Source organism: Hibiscus syriacus, unplaced genomic scaffold (assembly GCF_006381635.1).
Source record: "Hibiscus syriacus cultivar Baekdansim isolate YM2019G1 unplaced genomic scaffold, ASM638163v2 tig00117034_pilon, whole genome shotgun sequence".
Classification (NCBI taxonomy): domain Eukaryota; kingdom Viridiplantae; phylum Streptophyta; class Magnoliopsida; order Malvales; family Malvaceae; genus Hibiscus; species Hibiscus syriacus.
Genome location: NW_024063533.1, coordinates 10,093,858 through 10,112,132, shown reverse-complemented (window position 1 = coordinate 10,112,132; position 18,275 = coordinate 10,093,858). Strand labels below are relative to the sequence as shown.

At 36.0% G+C, this 18,275-nt stretch overlaps 1 pseudogene; it reads right to left on the bottom strand.

The window, feature by feature from the left end:
* Window positions 1–511: 511 nt before the first annotated feature.
* On the bottom strand, window positions 512–17,636 carry LOC120196629 (annotated as a pseudogene).
* Between the last annotated feature and the right edge of the window lie 639 nt (window positions 17,637–18,275).

Sequence of the window (18,275 nt, the reverse complement as noted above, 5' to 3'; positions counted from 1 at the left end):
TTTTGGATAAATAATATGATTTCCAGCATTCTCTTCATTTCTGTGAAAGAAATCTTGCTACTTTATGTATCACTCGAGTACCATTAACATTATACATACACTCATAGGCTAGTTTATGACATAAACATGACACAAAGATATACAAATATCACATGAATATGACCTTAGTAACATGTAATTTTTTATATATACTATCATAATACAATTATGATATGAACCAATGATCATAAACAAGGTGGCTCTCAGAACCAATTACTATGAACCGATACATTCTGGGGTCAAACTTGATCAGCAGAAAGGAGCAAGGATGTGAGAAAAAAAAAAGGGAAGGGAAAAGAATCAGCCAAGGTACACAGAAGCATGCACCTATTACGTCATGTTGTAGTTTATGACTACTTTTGTGCAGTAGCTTTGGCTCAAGGTTGTTAACGGCTTGCTTTGATGGACACGGAGGTCAACTTATCGCTTTTGCACTCGAGAAACAAGCTTCTTCCAGGAGTTCGACATGAGAGTATTTGAAGATTATTTCCCAAGATTTTTAACTGCAATGCAAATTATTGATCAATAATGTTAGCCAGTGTAATCTTGTTCAACAACATGAAATTATCAAAAAAGAAAAAGAAAAAAGAAAAACAACTCAGTAAGGAGAATGGTTTGCTGGTATGCACAGCTTTCTTCATTAACCAAATTCAATTGTATGGCTACTTTATATAGTATTTAGGTCATCAAGTTAAGAAGTAAAATGGCATTAATAGTAGTTATCTATGTTGCTCTGATGCTTTATTTTTCTCTAAAATACTCGTATCAACATCCGTATACGCACATTTGAACATGGATGTACGGGTATAATTCTCCATATTTCTGTATTTGACACACATCCTCAAGTCCAAATAGCCTCCCCCTGTCCCCCAACACACATAGTTAATTCCCTCACACTTTCTTCGTTTAATGTACTGACTTCAATACTCAATCATACATTAATGTTCAGGAATTGACAAAGCTGACAAACTACAAGGGCAAAAGGGCATACTTTCAAGGCTGGTAACAGTAATAGTCTATAAAAAAAAAAGATGCTTTATATAGTTGTTTCTGTTGTTATTACTGTACCTCTTTGAAACCACGATTTCCGAATTGCTTGGCGGATATGTCGCTCATGTCGTTCCAAAAGTTCATCAACTCTATGAGACTGAGACAACAAAGGCCCTGAAAACTCAACCTTGTTCCCTTCATCTTGGTAATCCTGTTGAAACAACAATATATATGACTTGTTCAATAGAACTCGTTTCATTTTTTTCTTTATTTGCATCTAGTTTTAACACAAAATAAACAGGACTACATATAAAAAAGGGACATATTTATCTCCCTCTCTCTCACTGCTGGGTATGAAAGGCACACTATAGAAGACAGATTTTTGCTATGTTGCTCCGACTCTTGAGTTCTCAAGTACCCATATGCAACACCCATCCAGGCAATGGATATGAGGATATCATCCTCCAATACATGGAAAAAAACTTATGTCAGGCACATATCTGTGTCCAACACTCACACCCTAGTTTTACATTTTCTGTTTCATTTCAGAAAGGAAGTTGTAAGGAAATTCAAGCTTTAGGTTTTTTTAATACGAACGAAATCAGTTTAAATCTGAAGAATATCCATAATTCTTCATGCAAAACTAAATTAAAACTCATTTACGGATGTCATATGATATATAAAGAAAACTTAAATTAGATGACAAGACAATTTCATAGATTTTGGTTTAATTCCGACATACTAAATTATTTCTCTTGGCCAACATTCCCTCCCTTTTATAAAGTGCCAACGATAGCTCTTGTGAGTGGTATTCGTCAGAAGCATCAAATGAATCTGGGTGTTCAAACTGGCTCCATTGTTTCTGCATAGAACGCTCGGCAGCTTCATACGAATCATGTCCTCTAGAATCGGTTCGACCTACATATATTACAACCACATTTTCTTGGTGATTTTGAATCAATGTTATCTTTTGTATGTAATTGAGAAGGATCTAAAGAATTGTAAATGTGACCTCTTGAGATAGATCTACTAAGTGATCTTACGGATGCATCATCTTTTCGTCTTTTGGCTCACGCAAAGCCACTGATGAAGAAACTTGTAATGGACCAGAAAAGAGAATATCGCCTTGGGATTCATGCTTTACATGAAAAGTCTCTTCTGGTACATCAGTAGAAGTATTTGGCACTCCCTCATTGATATGATTCTGTGCTTAGAGATTTTGATATGATTACAATTAATTTTCCGAGAACCTTGAATTTCTGCAGCAGCAGCAGTATCCTGTATCTAAAGGAAGTATAGAAAATTGGCTTTCTTGGTAGCCAAAAATAGAGATAGAGGGGAACAAGGAAGAGAGAGAGAGAGAGAGACCTCAACCAGTGCCGATTTACTTATTCCATGGGGTTTTCTTACAGGCTTTCTAGTTTCAGGCACACGAACTCTTCCACTTATTGTTTTCCTGAGAAGCCATTGAAACAAGTTCATTGAAGATTATACCATACACCATAAAGTCACATATAAGTGTGTATATGTTAGAATTTGCAGGTGATCGGCATTGGGTAAGTACTGCAACATGCACACCTTTCATGACAAACTCATCGAAGATGTTATCAAAGGTGTTAAGTTGTGTATATGTGTGCATATGGTAGATTTTTGCAGATGATCATCATCACTCATCAGGTAGTACAATAACATGCGTAAGTTGGCTACAGATTCTCTGAAACCTTGGAAAAAGAAAAATACCACACGCAAACATCAAGAATGAAATCAACCTATTTCTGTAGAGATTTATGATAACTGGGGTAGCGGTCTTAGAAACTAAATGATACTACATTCTGTTAGATGCTTAATCTAGAACATGAGGATACTGGTCGACACAAGGTTCAGTCTCATGCATTTAAGTGAGATGACACCTTATAAAACAAAGAATAATTGGACATCTAACTGAATAGGCAAAAATGGGGAAAATATAGTGAACATAACATCCCACGGTTAATTAAAATTCGATGCAGATGGACTTAAATTGGAAAAGAATGAAAATAAAAGAAACATGGTTTCAGAAGGCAGAAAGTAACCTAAACTAATGTCTCGGTACACATATTTTCAACCGAAGTTCTCACCTTTTTGATTCTTCATGATATTTTGCATCTCTCTTTGCTAAGTGGATTTATCGTCAAGCTTGATGGATCACATGCATAAGGCTTTGTTGTGAAATACTGAAAATTTTAGATTAAGAATCAGAATCATTGCAAAAGATGGAAAAGGTTATGTTGGGATTTGCGGAAGCTCGAATCGACAACCGAAACGGTTTGCAAAGAGGGGTCGGAACGGTTTTTGTGTTTAGGGAGTAAGGAGATTGAAAGATAGAAAATTTGCACAGCGATTTATAGTGGTTCGACTTCTCAACCAAGTCTACATCCACTACCTTAGCTCATCACCAAGGATTTTCCAAAAATTCACTAATTTGTTCTTTATTTTTCAAGGACAAAGAGATAACCTTTACAAACTCCTTAATTTTTCACAGGCTAAACTAGAACCTTTATCTAGCTTTTAGTAGGCTAAGCTAGAACTAAAACCCATTTACAATGAAAGGAAATGTAAACAAGAAAATCTCTCTAAGGTATGTGTTTACAAGAATTAAGCTCATAAGAACAAAAATATTTACAAGAGAAAGAAGAAATAAGAATGAAAAACTCTTCTCTTGTGTTTGATTGCTTGGATTGTTGTTCTATTACTTCTTCACTAGTCCTCAGCTTGTATTTATAGCTTGGAATGTGTTTGAAGTCGTATCTAGCCGTTGGGGATGTTTTAGAGCCGTTTTGGATGATTTTTATACAAAAATAGGCTGCCCATAATAGGGTATATCAGTACACTATCAAGGTGTATCGGTACCCTTCATTAAATTCAAATAAACTAGTCGTTACTAGCCGTTGCAGCTAGGGTGTATGAATACACTACAGGGTGTATCGATACACTAGTGTATGGATACACTCATAGGTGTATCAGTACACTATTTGCATTCGGTGTTTGAACAGTCATAGGTGTATGGATACACCTGTAGGTTGTATTGATACACTAGTGTATGGATACACTGCAGGGTGTATGGATACACTACAGGGTGTATGGATACACTACATGGTGTATGGATACCCTTTGACACCGCATTTTTTCTCAAATCTGAATTTAATGGACTTTGAATTATTTTTGAAACCTTTTTAAAATATTGAATAAATTCAATTCAAGTCCAAAAAACGTTTTGCCTTAAATTTGTTATATCGAAACATAATTCAACAATCTCCCCCTTTTTGATATAACAAAACATTTAAAAAATTGTTTTTGGCAAAACTCCCCCTTAATAAAATGTTTAATAAAAAAAGATATCAATTGTTAAAAATTGTTGAAAAATATATGAAAATGTTAAGCTCCTCCTTTTCATTAAGAAATTGAATTTTTCAAACCAAACTTCTCCCCCTTTTTGTTATATAAAAAATAATTCAATATTTGAAGTTCAAAATAACTTTGGAGAGTAAGTAGTAAATTTTACATTTAAAAATCATTTGAAAAATCAAAGCTCCCCCTCAATAAATGTATTCCAAACAAAATTAAGCTTTTAGAGTTTGACACTTAAACAAAGTTGAATTTCAACATATAATAACAAACGTGTTAGTAGCTCATGAAATTCAATATATCCAAGTCTAAAATACTTTATGCAATATCAATTGTTGAAATTAAGTGCATATGCATAAAGCTTTTCAAAAATGTTATGCATTTGAAAAAAAATTGATATCAATTATTAGAGAGATATCATTTTCATTTAAACCACATGCATAAACATATAAATTTAGGTAACAAATTTAAAATTTATAAAATCAAAGTATTTGAAAAGTTGATATCAATTGTTAGAATGATATCATTTGCATTTAAAACCAATTTTGACCAAAATTTATTAAGATGAACAAAAATTATGAAAAATAATTAAAACTTTAAAATGTTCATCATATCAATTGTTTTCAACATACATGAGATTAAAAAATAATACATAATTATTTAAAATCAAAACACATACATGGTTAAACTAAAATGAGCAACCAAATAATTAAAATCAAAACCTTTAAGCTTAGAGGTTACCCATTCCTTTTTCATATATGGGTAGAGCATCTTGATTTCGTCATCTTCATCACCATTGCTCCCGCACACCTACAAGAGACATTTAAGTAGATTTTGGTATCCAAATTGCTTTGGATCCTTGAACGTTAGTTTCAATGCCCCTTGTTCCTTTCGGAACCCATACTTGTCTAATTTTAAAACGTTTTCCTTTCTTCAAAGGACAAGTATGTTCCTTATGACCATGATAATGGCAATGTGAGCATTTTGCCATTTTAAAACATTATAGGTTGTTTTTATAAATTAATTCTTTTTCTTTTGTTAAGTTTTCAAGCTTAACTTTTAAATCAAAATTTTCTTTTTCTAAATCATTTATTTTGATTTTTGAAAGCTCTAAATCATTTTTCAAAATTTCATTTTGATTTTCAAAATCAACTCTAGCTTTCAAAATCGATTTATTTTCAATTTTGAGTTTTGAAATTAATTTTGTATAATTGGAATTAATGGTCTCAAATCCCAAATACAACCTATTATAAGCATCTTGTAACTCATCAAAAGTAAATGAATTAAATTCATTTGAGTTAGAAGATACCTCGAATTCTTCTTGAGTGGCCATGAGGCATAGGTTGACTACTTCATCTTCATCATTGGAATCATCTTCATCACTCCAAGATGCAACAAATGTCTTTTTCTTCCTTGACCCCTTTTTATTTAGAAGATGACATTCATATTTGACATTCATATTTGATATGCCTTTTTCTTTGACAATTGAAGCACACCAGGGGACTCTTTTTCTTGGTTGATTCATGTTTCACTTCCTTGGAAGTCATGAATCTCTTTAACTCTTTTTTGACAATCTCATCTTCTTGTTCATCGACTTCTTCATCCACCTCATCACTTGAATCTTGATAGCTTTCATTGGTGGATTAGAAGGCAATGCCTACCTTCTTCTTCTTCTTCTTGTTTTTCTTCTCTTCATTTTCTTTCTCTTCCTTCAACATCATCTCATGAGTGAGAAGAGAATCAATCAATTCATCGAGAGTGAGAGACTTTAGGTCTTTAGCTTCGATAATGACGGTCTTCTTCGATTGCCACGAACTTGAAAGAGAGTAGATCATCTTCCTTACAAGCTTTTCATTAGGGATTACTTCTCTAAATCCCCTGAGACCATTGACAATCACAGAAAATCTATCTGTCATACCTTTAATGTCTTCATCGGGTTTCATCTTGAAGTTCTCATAGCTATAATTGAGAAGATTTTTCTTTGTTTCTCTCACTTCGTCGGCTCCTTCATTAGTGACTTGGAGCTTAACCCAAATCTCTTTGGCACTAGAACAATATGAGATTCTTCCATATTCATTTGGGCCTAAAGCACACAAGAGAATATGTATAGCCTTAGAATTAAGCTGGAACTTTTTCTTCTTTTCATTACTCTAATCGTCGTATTCACCAGGTGGAATGGAGTAACCCCTCATGATTAAGTTCCAACTCCTAGACCGTAGGCTTGAATAAAGTACATCATCTTATTCTTTTGATGTGCATAATTTGCTCTATTGAAGAAGGGTGGCTTGTTGACCGATTACGAATCCACAATAGGTGAATCTTCAATATAATAGGCACCAGAGGTTGAAGCCATTTCTTTGTAGGTTACGTCGGGAATCGGTAGAGCTTCTTCGAGGATTGTCTCAATGATGTTAAGGCTTCTATCGAGTCAAGCTCTGATACCAATTTTTGGGATTTTCGGAAGCTCGAATCGACAACCGAAACGGTTTACAAAGAGGGGTCGGAACGGTTTTTATGTTTAGGGAGTAAGGAGAATGAAAGATAGAAAATTTGCACAGCGATTTATAGTGGTTTGACTTCTCAACCAAGTCTACATCCACTATCTTAGTTCATCACCAAGGATTTTCCAACAAATTCACTAATTTGTTCTTTCTTTTTCAAGGAAAAATAGATAACCTTTACAAACTCCCTAGTTTTTCACGGGCTAAACTAGAACATTTCCCTAGCTTTTAGTAGGCTAAGCTATAACCAAAACCCCTTTACAATGAAAGGAAATGTAAACAAGAAAACCTATCTAAGGTAAGTGTTTACAACAATTAAGCTCACAAGAAAAAAATATTTACAAGAGAAAGATGAAATAAGAATGAAAAATTCTTCTCTTGTGTTTGATTGCTTGGATAGTTTTTATATTACTTCTTCAATTATCCTCAGCTTGTATTTATAGCTTGGAATGTGTTTGAAGTCGTATCTAGCCGTTGGGGATGTTTTGGAGCCGTTTAGGGATAATTTTTCTATAAAAAAATAGGCTGCCCATAACAGGGTGTATAGGTACACTATCAAGGTGTATCGGTACCCCTTCATTAAATTCAAATAAACTAGCCGTTGCAGCCAGGGTATATAGATACACTAGTGTATATCGATACACTAGTGTATAGATACACTCATAGGTGTATCGGTTCACTATTTGCATTCGGTGTTTGAGCAGTAATAGGTGTATGGATATACCTACAGGGTGTATCGATACACCAGTGTATGGATATACTGCAGGGTGTATGGATACCCTTTGACACCCTTTAGCATTTTTGCTTAAATCCAAATTTATTGGACTTTGAATTATTTAAAACCTTTTTAAAACTTTGAATAAATTCAATTCAAGTCCAAAAAATATTTTGCCTTAAATTTGTTATATCGAAACATAATTCAACAGGTTATCAAAAGCGTTAATGTAACACTGATTAATGTTTTTGTAATGTTATTCTAAAGAAAATGCTAGCTCATATATGAGAACAACAAAGACACATTGAGACAACTTCAAAACAAAAAGGAAGCAAAATAGAACCTGAAGTTTGGATCAGTTGATGTATTGTGGATAAAGGTTACTGACAAGGTACACAAACAAAAAGACACACTATGTTACAAAAGATCATAAGCCCAAGTACCCAATCTAATTCCCTTATTTCATTCCTCCCAAATGAAATTTTCCATGCAAACAGTTGACACTCTCACACCAATAAATTCCTCTCTGCGATACTCTCACTCTATCACGAGTAAGCTCTCTTTATCATGTACCTATTTGAGTCAATACATCTTCCCTCATCAGGATCTTTTCTATTCTAATACACATCAAACCAGATTAGGGTATCTTCAGTCAGAGACAATTACCACATAGACACAAAGGGGGGTATCATGTAGCCCTGCTTCAAAGTTATCCCATCTATTTGTTGATAACTTGTTTATTGGTCCAACTTTTTTATCCATGCATAGGCCATTTGTTTCATTGGTTAGCACCAAACCAAAAAATTCAAGGGTGTTTAGTAGTGTTATCTAGATTTTACTTAAATTTGGTGTTTGAGATGACCTTATATTCAAGTTGGAGAACGACACTAATAGTCAATTACTATCAGATTAGATACTTAACAAGGGTGAATAAAAAACTATAATTTCAGTGAAGAAATGATATGATTACCTCCGATGTAAGAGCAGACGAAGTAGTCCCACGCTTGTATGGCTCCACTGAAAGCAAAGTTTCTACCAGGTTAACAGCAGTTGCTGGTAAACCTTTAAAAGTCTCCCGAAGACAACTATTGTAAGGTTGTTGTGGTTTTTTTTTCTTTTTTTGATAAATAGCGAGACCTCATTAAAAAACCCCTTCATAACCATTGTTGTACAAAAGTTCATCAACGAACATTGGAAGGAGGAAAAGAGTGCCTCAAATGTCATTCCATAAAAGAGTACATTACACACAACATCAGGCTATTATAACCCCCCCCCCACTTAAAACTAAACTCTGAAACTCCCCACTATCCAGAAAAAACTACCCTATCCCCGCCTTAGCCAAGCTGTCAGCCTCCCAATTCACGGACCTTTTGATAAACCTAAGGATGACACTATTCTTAATAACAACATTAACAATATCCTTTACTAGATAAGAAAGCACTGAAGGACACAATTATGGGTTCTTAATCCAATCACCTACATTCGCTAAATCAGACTCAACAATTAGCTTACCCTTGCCACACCACTCTAAAACCTCAAACAAAGCTAAACCAGATTGGATGGCCTTCAATTTAGCTAAAACCAAGGGGCTAGAACCAACTGAAGCCGAGAAGGAGCCCAAACTTTGCTCTCTACATCTCGTAGTAAACCCTAAATACCACTATTTTCCTAATCTCTTTAAACAGCCACATCCACATTAACTTTGAAGAAACCCATGGGAGTGGGACTCCAAAAGACCGGTGAAGGATTAGCTTTCTTGGACGGGATAAAAGAATCAGCCAGCTTTGGGTCACCAAGTAAGCAATCAAAGAGGACTAGACAATGAGGATATTTCATCGAAAAACACTTCACCACTATGTATCTCGATAAAAAGAACAAATGATTAAAATCACATATTCCCCTCTCGAAAATCAAATTGTTCATGCACTTCCAAGCAGACCATAAAAAATCTTCCGGAATAAAATTCTAGATTATAAACTTGGGAGCAAGACTTTCTCAAGATGATAAAAAGATGTTGGGATGCTCAAAAAGGACCGAAGATAAATTCCACAATCTTAAGAAACACCCCCAAAGACCCATGCAATCGAGCAAGAAAAGAATAGATGAGATATCGTCTCTTGATGCACACCACATAACGGACATAGATCGTTCTCTATCCCACTAACACCACGCTTTATAAGTTCCGATTTGACTGCCACTTTTCGATACATGACCTACCACAGAAACACCTCCACTCTAGGAGTAACAAAACTAGTCCAAACCAGTTCCAACCAAATCGGATCTTCGGCAGCCCCTTATGTCAGTAATTTAACATAAGAATTAACCGAATAGATGCCTTCCCCATTACCCGTCCAAACACATTGATCACTCGCATCAATCCGAATACTAACATTACCTAGAACCGATATTAGTTCTATCCACTGCTCTACCTCCCAGTCTAGTAAATTTCTTCGAAACTGTATGTTCCAGCACCAAACCCCATTGTTATAAAAACCAAACTCATATATTCTCTCATCCTTATTCACAGATAGAGAGAACAATCTCGAAAATTTCATTTTAAGCGAAACATTGCAAATCCACCTATCAGACCAAAATAACAAAACATTTCCCTTTCCAACTCTTAAAAGAATATGATTCCTAAAACAATTGTCGAAAGCATCATTCAACCCACAATTAAAAATCGCTCCTCTCCAAATCCAAGATGACATATAGGAGACCTCATTGTCCATTCCATCAAACTAAATGTGTTATCCAAATTATATTTACAACAAACCACTTTCTTCCATCATGACTCTTTTTCTGTTGCAAATTTCCATATACATTTCCCCAATAGAGCCTTATTCATAGAAGTTAGATCAATAATACACATACCCTTTTGACCTTTGGATTTGCACACAGTCTAACAGTTCACCCAATAAATCATGTTCTTTTGAGAAGAGCCACCCCATAAAAAGTTTACCATAATGGAATTTAGTTTCTTCAGGATCTTATTAGGCATTCTGAACAACGACATAAAATAAATTGGCAATGTGCTTACGACCGACTTTACCAACACAACCCTCCCTTCCAAATAAAGAGTATTCGCTTTTCATTCTGTCAATTTCTTTTGACATCTATAAATTATTAGTTCCCACAATGAAACTGAGTTTTTCGGTGCACCTAGAGGAAGACCAAGGTACTATGTTGGGAAGTTTCCAACCGAGCACCCAAATTAATCTGCCCACACTTTGATACAAGAATCCTCCGCATTAATCCCTAAAATTCTACTTTTTGACAAATTTAGTTGAAGCCCCGAACACAATTCAAATATAGCCAAAGCTCTCTTCACATTCTTCAATTGCCCTTCTGATGCACCACAAAAAAATAACAGATCATCGACGAACTGCAAATGAGACAGCGGAAAAGCTGTATCCGTGCTTCCTATCTAAATCCCACTATAAAGGCCCATCTTCACCGCCTTGGACAACATCAAACTTAGCATTTCACCTACAAGGTTAAACAACAAAGGTGATAACGAACACCCTTGTCGTAACCCCCTTGACATCTTAAATTTTTCAGTCGGGGAGCCATTAACCAAGACAAATATAGAAGCTGAAGATAAACACTTATGGATCCAAGAATGCCACCGCTGCCCAAACCCCATGTATTCCATAACCCGCACCAAAATCGATCAATCTGTTGAGTCATAAGCTCTCCTAAAGTCCACTTTAAAGGCCACACTTCTCAAACATTTTCTTCTCCAAAAATCGATCCCTTCATTTGCTACAAATGAGCAATCCAGAATCTGCCTCCCTAGTACAAATGCAAATTGAGTCGGACCAATCAAAGAGTCTATGCAAGACCTCAGTCTTTTCGAAATAACCTTCGACAGAATTTTTTAAAGACCACCTACTAAATTATTGTCCCGATAGTCATCTAAACACTTTGGATTCAATTTTTTTGGAATCAATGTTATAAAGGAATGATTGACCTCTTTCTCCCATCTCTTCCCTGAATAAAAATCCGAAAAAAAACTTTAGAATTTCATCCTTCAAAACCAGCCAGAACCTTTTAAAAGCCCAAATTTAACCCATCCGGTCTCGATGCCTTGTTGCTATCTGAGGAAGCAATTGCTTCCCAAATTTCCTCCTCCGAAAAGGACCTTTCCATCATTAAGCTCTGCGTTTCCGATAATCTTGCAAATTCAAGATCCATTTTTTCCACTTCAATAGTAGGATTCCTTTTATAAGCATCCTTGAAAAAAATTAAAAACACTCACTTTAATCTTATCAGGTTCAGAAATCCAATCACCCTTCACTTTCATAGTCTTCAACATATTTATTGTCCCCCTATTCGCTGCACACTGATGAAAATACTTGGAGTTACGGTCACTGTTTGAAATCCATTTTTGTCGAGACTTTTGGAACCATATTAATTCCTTTTTTTGTACAATTCCCATAATTCCCTCTTAGCCTTGGCAATGTCATCCCACGAAACAGAATTCAGCCCCGTTGTATAACATCCTCCATTTCTCCAATAGCCTTCTCAAGCTCTAAAATCCTTCCCGACAACAAACTATGCCTATTGTTCAACCAATTCTTGATAATATTCTTTCACTTAGTCAACATTTGCGCAATCCCTCTCCTTTTTTGGTCCTTCTTCATCTCTTCGAAAGCTGAAACCATCATTTTCTGAAAACCCTGTTCTTCCATAAGATAATTAAAAAATTTAAACAGTTTTGGACTCCAATTTGCCATACTCTTTTCAAGTAGAATTGCATTATGATATGATAATGATTTTGGGAGAATAGTTTCGACCACATCCGGATAAATACTAAAAACCTATAATCCACTAGAAACCGATCAAGTTTGACAAAGGCGGGGTATTCCCTGTTACTACACCACGTAAAGTTCCCACCAGAAACTGGCAAATCTGTAAGCTTAGCTTGAAAAACAAAATTACCTAACACTCTAATTGAATGAACATTCTGAGCTTTCCCAAGTTTCTCCTCCGGGGAAACATATGTATTGAAATCCCCCCACACATAAAGGACAATCCATCTGATCTAAGAAAGTTAGTAGTTCCTCGAAAAAACTCTCCTTTTCTGATTCAACCACCAGCCTATATACGTTGACCAAACATAAAACCTCACCAATATCCTTTATTTTTCCCTTAATTGTTATGAACCGACTGAAAATAAAGTGATGTTCGATTTCAAACCAATTTTCATCCCAAATGCTAATTAATCCCCCCGTTGCCCCTACCGAAGGAGACGAAACCAACCCTTTCAATTTCCTCCCACCAAGCTTCCTTAATAAAGCCTAATTTACTTCCTCTAATTTTGTCTCCTGCAGGAACACTATAACTGGTTTCTTCCTTAAAATCAAGCTCCTAACTACCCTCACCTTCTCTTTCTTTCCCAAACCCCTTATATTCTAAGAAATGCATGAAAAAATTAAAATTAAAAAAGAATCAACTACCTCCTACAGCGATGTGGCTCAATTCACACCTCCTCCCACCTCGTTAATAGCTGCCTCTTCAAATTTCCTTGCAAAGACATTCTTCCCACCACAAGAAGTTTTACCCAACATATTACTCACCTCCCATGTGGCATTTAATTCCTCATTCGCTTCTTGACACCTCACCGAAATGACTCTCGATTCCAACCTGCACCTGTCTTTTTTCCCCTTGACCTGCAGTAGACTCTTTCGAAGACTTTCCTTTTACCCTTGTCGACCTCTTTATTTCTTGTCGAAGCATTACAGGTTACCGAAAAAATTACAGCCGCTATTTATTTTTAGGCACTACTATGAGGTAATTCAATCTCCTCAATTCTGCCAGGCCCATCCCCCACAGCCGCCGCTGGGATTTGTTCCAAAACTCCAACCACGTTTTTTGACTCTCCAATAGTTAATTGAATTGTTGGCCCTACAAGAATAATTCTGGAACCATGCGACCTTGGTTCACTCATTTCTTTTAATTAGTCCTTCTTATTACCAGCTAGGCCCACATCTTCCTTTAACCCAAGGCCCTCATACTCACCTATTACATCTTGTGTATGTTCAAAACAGTCTGACCCCCATCCATTAATACCCTTTTAATCCTTGCCCGACAATAATGAATTTTGTCTCCTGCAATCCACCGAGACGCCAGCTGTCCTCCCATTTTTCAGCCATGCTATAACCCTGACTCGGGACTCATCAATCGAAGCACCATCTCCCTCAACCAACACCGTCTGTCTGCCTTCTTCAAGGTTCTCCTCCGACGACTCCTCTGAACAGCGATCCTCTGAAAAACCAACCTATTCTTTTTCTTGAAGATAGACTTGTTTCTGAAAAACCGACCCAATTCTGATTCTGACTTTGAAGGATATTTCGTAAGCTCCTAACGTGATCACATTTGGAACATCAAATGGACTTGCCACTCTAATCAGCAGTCTTGTTATCAACAGATCCTCCCTGTTCCTTGTTGCATTCGAGATATCAACCAGCGTACCCCATCTTTTAGCTAACCTTTGCAACGATTCCTGCCAACATAGGAAAGGAATTTCGTACAAATCAACCCAACAAAACGCCATTGGAATCCCATTATCATCAAGGAGCGGTGCCACCCAATCAAACCAGAAGGACAATTCTTCCTTCATGCTACTCCAAATCTCTGATAAAGCTTCAACCGACTGGAAGAATAAAACGCAAGAATTCCAAGCATAGCCCCAACTTACCAACTTCACTTCAATGCCATCACTGCGCAAGGCCTTCTGAACCAATTTCAACTCAAACGAATCCTTAATGATTCCCGTCAGTGAACACTTCATCTACTTTGTCTCTTTCGTAGGAAAATGCATCTCGAATAAGTTCATCCTTCTTGTTCCTACTTTTGAAGCCCCCCTGTTCTCGCTCGACTTCTGATCTTCCCTTAATCTCTTGTTTTGAATCTGCACAACCTTGTAAAACCTATCATCCCTTACACTGCTCAAGATCTCAACTCCTACCCTGTTCTTCCTTCTTCCTTCTTCCTTCTTCCTTCTTCCTTCTTCCTTCTTCCTTCTTCCTTCTTCCTTCTTCCTTCTTCCTTCTTCCCTTATCTAAAGATTGTTCCATTCCTTTCTAAACCCTTCCTGTTCTGGTCCTCTCTGCGGATTTTGATACTTCGCTACCTCCACTATTACTTTCCTCCCATCTATCACCGAACCATTAAATTTCTCGATTGCGTTCACCATGCTCTTCTCATTAACGAACTGAACAAATGCAAACGTATGGGCTCTGTATTTTAGTTTATTCAGAGCAGTCGGGATGAAACTCTGCTGACCGACCCATGACACTGAAACAACTCCCTCAATGCCCTCCTAGACACTCTCTGACTCAGGTTATCCACGAACACTGTCCAAACCTCAACGGTGGGAGACTGACTTTTTGACTTTTCTGACGCTCTCGCACTCACTCACTCTCCCATTTTTTTTTTATTCACGGAGTGGGGTAACAACGCAGAATGATCTGGTTTGAGGGTTGGTTGTTTGTTCTTTTGTGCTTTGAATAGAGTTGCATGAGGAAGTCTGGAAATTTTCCAGTAATCTTTGGGTGGGGACCCGCAGAGCTTGAAAATTTTATGGAGTTGTTCGACCTGAACAAAAAAACAAAAGCATGCTTCCATTACGCTATAATACTTATACCAGTAAAAAAAATATAGTAAGGACAACCAGAAAACAATGAAGAGAGAATAGAAGTAATGATTATCAGAAAAAGCACGCTCGTACACAATCTTCCAATGAAATTTCAAAAACTGACGAGAGTAGCACCATATTGGTTCCTAGTAAAACTTCCCATGCACTATGAAACTTGTTCTGATCTTGCAAGTGATCCTTTTCTATTTTAAGATTAATAAACAACTGTATATTGGCTTGTCCGTGTAATACAAGTCATTTACAATGAAGTTGTCCTTTTGTTTTCTTAATAAATATCCTTAAGACGAATATAAGGACGTGCTTAAGCAAGGCGCTTACCTCTGTTCTCCCTTGCAGGCTAGGTTTCCTGAGAAGAAGTTCAGCAAATACACAGCTTGAATATAAGGCCATCTTTAGAACACCAACAAAAGTTCTAGGGGTCGGTACCATAAGGTTACAACATTACTTGTTAAGGGGTGTCGTTTCCCCGAAAGATAGAAGTTATCCAAACCAAAATCAGCAATCTTTAAGGTTCCTTCATTATTTACAAGGAGATTTGATCCTTTAGTGTCACGATGCATTATGCCCCGTGAATGGAAGTGATCAAGTCCGGATAACAACTGCTTCACATAGCATTTAATCTACAAAGCAAAATCAATATTCATCGTCAAATATAATGTGTTTCTGTTTTATTTAAGGCTTGCAAATACGTGTCTTTGTCTTTTTTCCATGTCAGTCGTGCAAATATAAAGACAGCAAAAATTATTAAATGGTAATCTTGAATGTGATACATGCATTCAAAACATGTCGTGTTTAGATTCCATCAAATACAATAACCTAAAAAGATTGATGCTAGAATTAATGTACCCATCAATATGTGTTCATGTACAAGCCATCCTTGAACATTAAGACTAATCTTACTGACAAAGGCAAAGTAAACGAATATGTGGCTCGCTGAACTTGATGTCAGGACAAGACAAAAGCCCAGTAACATCATGTTCCATGTACTCAAATACAAGGAAAATGCTACATGACATTCGGGAAGTAATTATTCCTTTCAACTTTATGAAGTTTGGATGGTCAATCCGACAAAGAATCAGAATCTTTCTTGCCATGAATCGAACTCTCTCGGGCTCAAAATTGTCGAAACGAACCTTCTTTAGAGCAACTATCTTCCCACTCTAAAGGTCTCGAGCTCGAAACACAGTGCTATAGATACCTTGCCCTATCTGTTAAATCAGATATAAAAGTAAAAAGGATTATTACATCAAATATCAGGAAATATATAGCATTCCATGACGATGTTGAGAAATTATAAAAGTTGCTTTAAGCAGAACAAGGCTGAAGTTTATATTTTGAATTCTACAGAAAAAGAAAGCTTAGCAAATGATCAAAACCTTCTCACCCAGATTTTGAGGTGAGTGTTGAAAACGAATATATATTCGATAAGGCTATTTTTAATTTTTTGAAGCTTTTATCATATTCATATACCTGTAGTAATGCCTAAATCCCAATGACAAATCGAAGCATAAAGCCTGAGATGAGTACTTAAAAAGGAAAATATAAGTCCAAATAGCATAAATCACAATACGGCTACTTTAACTAAAAATGAAGAGTTCAAATGCATGCATGATTAAACAAGAAATGCTTTTATCTACATGGCATGGAATTAAACAAAAGAACATAAAAGAAATTTAAGATTCTCTTGATTTAAAAATGTTTTGTTTAAGGAAGAATTCATTTTTAGAATAACTATTTGAAGAACACAATTTCCAAAATGAAACAATTTTCTGACATTCAGAAACAAAGAACTTTCTTATAGAAAACGTTAAAATAAAGAGGAATAATAATAATGATTCAAACCTTCTCAAGCTTCTCAAAGGAGGCGGCCATGAGTGGAACCCAACCGTGGATGGCTTCTCCAGCGACGGCACTAAGCCAAGAAGGCCAGCCGGCTGCCACGTGTTCACCTTCAATGTACTTCTGCAAATTACCCAACCGCAAACTTAGCGAGTCGGATTTCCAACTCACCCGCACTCACCCCCAAATCAGTCACAGCCCCGCTAGTACTATTCTTTTTCTTCTTCTTCTTACTACCGCCGCCGATGCTGTTCGTCTTCTTCTCCAGCTCCGACAACCCGATCCGAGACCGACCCGAGTTACTCCTTAAGCTACCGGCGCCACCGGCATTGTCAGGTAAACCGCCGGAGTGGTTTATAGCAGGCGTCACCGACACTGCCTGCTTCGAACTGACGCAACCCATTTGATTTCAATGGCCGATGTCGATCATGTGATCAAGAACCAAATATCCCAAAACTTTCTTTGGTTTTCCTATTTGGCGACAACCCAACTCGAAAATTACCAAGAAACAAACTGAGTTTTAAACTGAGTTTAAAGCTTCCGAGTTCCTTTCAGAATTCATCTTTTCTCTCCCTCTCTCGTGTCAAAAATAATAATCAATTATTTTTCTTCTAAATTATATATGATTTATTGAGTTGTATTATAAGTTTTTTTTAAAATAAATTTTAATATTAAACTTTAAATTGACTTTAATTTATTTTTACGATTTATAATTAAATTTAATATTTATTATTATGATGATGATGATTTTATTTAAATGTTTATTTACTTTAGTAATAAAATCAGACGTTAGTCATTATATCATGTGCTACTATATTTATTGGTGGTTAATTTTTTTGAACATAATTAATGTTTTGAGGTAATTCGATAATAAGATTAAGTGTTGAGATTTTAAAGATTTAAAAACGATAAAGGATAATTTAATAATATATATATATATATAATTTAAGGAATAAATTATTTATTAAGTCTAAAAAGAAAGATAAAAGAATACAGTTGTTTGTCAACTTTGTTTTAATGAAGTTTCTATGAATCTTTCGGGAGCTTGTGCGGTGTGGTGCCTAAAAAACGGTTAAAAATAGTGTGATGAGTTAAATAAATGATCGGTTAAAATTTAGATTGGTTATGTTATATCATTTAACCAGAA